We start from the raw sequence: 6,000 nt of genomic DNA, 5'->3' as shown, positions 1-6,000 counted from the left end.
AACACTGCAGATGCTCTCACAAAGAGCCTACCCTCAAAGTGGTTTTCACATTGCATGGAGATGATGGATGTAGGGTGAAACCACTTGGATACTTCATGGTTGTACATGTTGTACATTCATAGGCCACCTGGTCCATGTTGACCTTTAAGTGGAAGATTGTTAGGGTTCATGCCAACTGGCCAAACACTCATCACACTGACCCTTGGGGGGTGCACTATGTAATCATGTTAATGTATAACGTCAGATTGAAAGAAGGGATTTTTTAATGCAAACATTTTAAGCAATTTAACAAAGATACATTAAAATAAGGGGTTGTTATATTAAATTTTGAAAAAAATCCTAAAATAAGGGGTTATTTGATTCATTCAGACATGTTAAAATAGGGATTTTTTTGATACCCCACGAATGCACGTTTTATAAGGGGCTATTGAACGGTGAACCCCCCGAACATTGACTACACTAACCTTATCTATTTATTTTATCATACAGAACAATAAAGAGTAATGAGGTATTCCGAATCTTCAGTGAGAGCTTCACCAACAATGTGCATTTGCTCTTTTTCTCCCTTGCACTTTTTTGCACGTACCACGCACTCTTCACATTGTACACCTTACTAGCCCACATATGATTGTGTCCCTCCCCATAGGCTTTAACTTGAGGTATTATGTGATGAGGATGTGGGTTAAAATTGCATACCTATGATACCTATGCACTCTAGCTAAACTTTTTTTTTAATGTTAAACTTGGGTTAAGCCCAAACACTAGACTAGAGTGATGTTAAACTTTTTTTTTAATGTTAAACTTGGGTTAAGCCCAAACACTAGACTAGAGTGATGTAATATGTGATGAGAATGTGGGTTAAAATTGTATACCTATGCACTCTAGGTAGTCTTATTTATTTTTATTTTTATGCTAAACCCAAACACTAGACTAGAGTGAATTATGTGATGGTGATGTGGGTTAAAATTGCATACCTATGCACTCTACGTAAACTTATTTATTTTTGTTTTTATGTTAAACCCAAACACTAGACTAGAGTTACACATGGACGTAACATTTTGGTCTCATACATAGTTTTGGCCTTTTGAAGACGCTAATACAACAGTTCATTTCATCTCTCTCTCTCTCTCACTCTCATAACCTTTTGGTCTCATAGATCATTTTGGCCTTTTAAAGTCATTAATAATCGAAGGGGTCACTATAATTTAAAAAATACATATCATGTGGGTTCAACTGTAGGATTATATTATTTTGTGTTTTCTTGCATTTTCACGGTGTTGAAAAAAAGATCTTGAAAAACAATTTATAGATTGAATTAAAAAAAGCTTCATTTTATTGATGAAAAATTCGTTGTTAAAGGGTTTTATAAATAGTTCTTTAACGCAGGCTATATATAGTTACATATAGTGACCCTCCTTGAGCATTAATATAACATTTCATTTCATCTCTCTCTCTCTCTCTCTCTCTCTCTCTCTCTCTCTCACACACACACACACACAGACATAGGTCATTTTGAAGACGTTAATACAACGTTCATTTCCTCTCTCTCCCCTCTTTCTCTCTCTCCATGCATGTGTGTGTGTGTTTCTTTCTCTCTCTATAAACTTTTCATACATTTGTGTGTGTTTCTTTATGTGTGTGTGTGTGTGTGTGTGTGTTTTGGGGAGGCTTGGGGGGGGGGGGGGGGGGGGGGGGGGGGGAGAGAGAGGCGAAGAGAGCTCAGGGGGTCCACCTTTCAAAAATACCAATAGCACGTGCGTTCAAGAGGTATTTTTAAAACCCCTCTACACACACACGACATCACATATTTGGGGGAGGGAGCTTTCCTGGTATGCATGCAAGAGTAACTCTTCAATCCTTTCTATCGAAGAAGTCACGGGAGCAAGTGGCTCCCTACAACTTCTTTGATTATTATTTTTTAATTGCCGGCATCACTTATGCGACGCCAAGCAGTTTGTAGATGTCCCTAAAGGCATCACAAATTAGCATCGCATAAGCGACGATATTTGCAACGCTTATAACGATGAATTTAGTGACTTTTTATTAATTTTGCGGAAAAATTTTAGAACATCGCATAAGCAACGATTGGGCTTAGCATTCTATTGTTTTAAGAGGGCTTCCCCAAAGACCCTTTAAAGGGTGTTCCATTTGGGGGGGCCTTCATCACCCAAATACCCATGCTCATAATCGGGAGACTTGGTGTGCAGTAGCGTATAAAGGGAAGCCAGGTGAATCGGGCAGACGACCTATAGCCGCGGGCGGTTTAAAAGGCATATCAAAGTTGTAGGGGGTGGTTGGATCACCCTCCAACAAAACGGAAGCAGTCACTACGGTAAGCACCTTCACTAGTACCTAGACGAATGCAAGGCATGACAAACAACCTAAAGGGCCCTCTAGTTGTGCCTTTACAAGGCCTATGGGGGAGCCCTCTAAGAGCCACAACAACAAAAGGCCCCTTGTACTTGCGCTTGGGACGTGCCACCATTGGCCTTGACCAACCCTAGTGTGAATTCCATAAGGTTGGGTCCCAGTCCACACTATCTCGCATGGGCATGCTCAAATGGGATCGACGGCTGAGGTGATCTGGGCCGTCAGATGCACATTTGGTAAATTCGGGGCGTTTGGTAAATTCGAAAAGAAAAGTAAATTCGGGCAGGCTTGTAAATTCGGATTGATCCGTACCCCATGTCTCAAACCCCCGACCTCCCCACCACGAACCATGTGCACTAACCACTACACCCTCATGCGTACGTTGAAATATAAACGATTCGAGTATGTCATATTGTAAATGTGGGCCGGTTAGTAAATTTGGGGCAAATTTATAAATTTGGGCAAATTGGTAAATTCGGGGCAACTTCAGATCTGACGGTCCATAATTGACGTGCGTCGCTTTTTCCTCCTCCACCATTGATCCCATTTGACCATGCCCGTGTGATATAGTGACGAGGTTGAGTCCCACATGTGGTTGGTCCACTTAAGCTCGGATCGAGCAGTGCTAAGTCAAGCCTAATTGACTTGCAAGGAGAGATAATCAGGGATTTGTGATGCCCAATAAGGGGGGTGTCACATAGGGGCGGGCAACGAGCGGCCATGCTGAGGTGGCGGGGTGCCATTTACCTAATAAAAAGTGCAAGATGGCCTCCCACTCATGTCAGAGCGGTAGGCAAACCCCCTCGGTCAACTTTTGCTATAGACGGGAGCGTAGAGAGCCCTGCAAAATATCGAAAACAATATACTGCAAGCCGTAAAATGGACAAATCTCCATACCTGGCGAATCCACGAGCACATAATCGACGATATACACGAACAGAGAGAGATAGAGAGAGCGGTGAGAGAGTGACAGAACGCGTGTAGGCGCACCTCCTAGAGCGGAGTGCTACGTCGGCACGACGAGAGAGAAAAGAGGAGAGGAGAGAAGAAGACACAAGCACTGGGTACAATCTCCCCCCGTGCAAGAGTGTCCATTTCCCTCTTGCACGTATTTGTTTTATAGATTTCTTGAATGGTCAAATTGGTTACAAACTGGCCGGCCGATCATAATTGGCCAAAGCTCATAAAAGAGCACTTGAATAATAAAATGTACATGATATACAAATTAAATACATTTTCATAGGCCAAGCTGGGTCTAGTCTTTTCCACCTGTCAGCTGTAATAAATCATAAAATATCATTTCTATAACATACCTCTCCATTGGAAAGCAACTGTCCTCAGTTGCGAGTATAAAAATCTGCAAACAATACTTGTCAAAAACAGTGATTGGTATGTTGTGTCAAAAACATCACATAATTAAAAATAAATAAACAAATTTAAAAAAAAAATGATACTAAACAACATTAGCTTACGCCTGCCGTCATCCACATACTACCTATTCTAGTGTCCCATAACACTAGAATAAGCAGTATATGTCATACCCTGATGAATCAGGATATCATTGATCACACTCATCATTAATCTCATAATGTCAAGTCTCATCACATAAACACTGTCATAATAATCACCAGATACCAAATCCCAATCCAATTCCAATTCCACAATGTAAGTCCAAATCCAAATCACTTTCATTATGTACCCAGGTAACAAAATCATACCAGTTGTAGTGGTGGCCAGCCACTACAGCATGATTTTGTGATCGGTGTTGCCTCAACCGGCGAATCTACACCAATAAGGCGTGCTGCCTAGATCGGCGAATCTACACTAATGCTGCCTATATCGGCGGATCTGCATTTACCATTGTGAATAGATTTGCAATTTGTCAGTGTGCTGCATAAATCGGCGGATCTGCACAGATAATTGGTGTTGCCTAAATCGGCAAATCTACACCAAGATGAGTATTTACACACTGCCTAAATCGACGGATCTGTGTGTATGTGACCAATGGACTAGACAGGGCATAAAAACATAAAAAATGTACTACCTGTTTCACACCACATTGGAGTAAGCTTGAGTAACAGAGTACTTACAAATTTTGGCTCGATATCCGAGAGCACCCTAGCTCATATGAGGAGTTGCATAGCTAATGAATAATCATGTCAATAAAAAATTTCATACAGTGCAAGTAGTAAGTTGTGACCGTAGTAGAGTTGGAGTATTCAGTTGACAAAACAACGCAGATTAGAAAAAGGAAAATGTATGATTTACTGGAGGGACATACCTGGAGGATATTCTGCATCTGAAAATGTACGTACATGTGTGTGCGTGCATAGAAAGCTATAATTGAAAGAATGCCAATTTGGATTAAGGGGTCACACAAAAATAGAATACTCGTACAAGCTGGAGAGGGTTGGAACGGTGGTTTTTTGAACGGAGCAGAAGACACATCCAGAGGTTGTCGTAGTTGTAGACAAGAGAGTTAGCATACTTAACAAATGAAGTGCCAAAACCAGTATGTGTGCCCATCAAAGAGAATAACTTAACGTTGAAAAGCTTTATTAAAGACTACCATGGTCATATTTGATCGTAATTTCATTCCAAATTTTTGGCTGAAGGTCAAGCACATATCTCACTAGCACAAACAATGGGAACATGCCAAGGACTAGAAAATTGTGTTCAATTTATGACTACTTTCACTAGGGCCTGTAAAAAAACAAAAAAATCTTGAATATTACAGCTAGAGTGTATTCAAAGCCAAAACAAAACGTTGTGCATCATTGTGGAGCTTGTCCATACTATCTTGGGTGGAACGTTGAAATTATCCTCTTCCACCATGGCAGCTTGCAACTTACTTGGAAAATTAAATATCCCACACTTGTGAGAAAACCCGCAGAACATATCAAATGTCAATAGGTGTGTGAGGATGCTCGAAAAAGACAAGGATATAGCGACTGTAGTGATGCAAGTTGAGGGATTTCTTTGGGTGGAGATGATGAGGGGAAATCAGTTAGGTATGTGAGTTAACATTGGTTGCCTTTGTCCAGTTACAAGGTGTGCGTGTGTGTGTGTGTGTGTGTGAGGATGTCATTGCATGGTGCTCGTGATCTGGGTGAGTTGGAAAGCAAGGAGACGGCGTAATAAGGACACACTCTATGTAGCGCTCTTATTGAACTTCAATTTTCCTAACTTGGAGAGCCGAATAAACGAGTCGAGTGTCCCTCGAGACGAGACATGAAAGGACATGATTAAAATAGTTAAATAAGTAAATATAAGTCTCATTGTAATCTGCAAAGCGATACCAAATGAAACATGGTTTCCTGCCTTATGGGGGACAATCTACCGGAGATTTTGCCTACCTTTTCTTAGCAACAGAGACACATGATTGACAAGAGGGCCTTTCAATGGTCAAATTGCATTGATCGTAAACCTTCACGAGTATATTGGGTCTTGTACAATGCTTGTGGACGTGTAGGTAAGAGAGAGGGTAGTTGGTTATGCATCATCAACGTTGAGAGAGAGAGAGATAGAGAAATGAAATGAAATGGTATATTAACCATCTTTCACAGGCTTATGGGACCTCACTCCTACAATCCCTATTGATCATATACAATGTCTATGTACAAATTGAAA

Source organism: Adiantum capillus-veneris, chromosome 20 (genome assembly GCF_014529385.1).
Source record: "Adiantum capillus-veneris isolate H3 chromosome 20, ASM1452938v2, whole genome shotgun sequence".
Classification (NCBI taxonomy): Eukaryota; Viridiplantae; Streptophyta; class Polypodiopsida; order Polypodiales; family Pteridaceae; genus Adiantum; species Adiantum capillus-veneris.
This window is presented reverse-complemented; position numbering follows the sequence as displayed.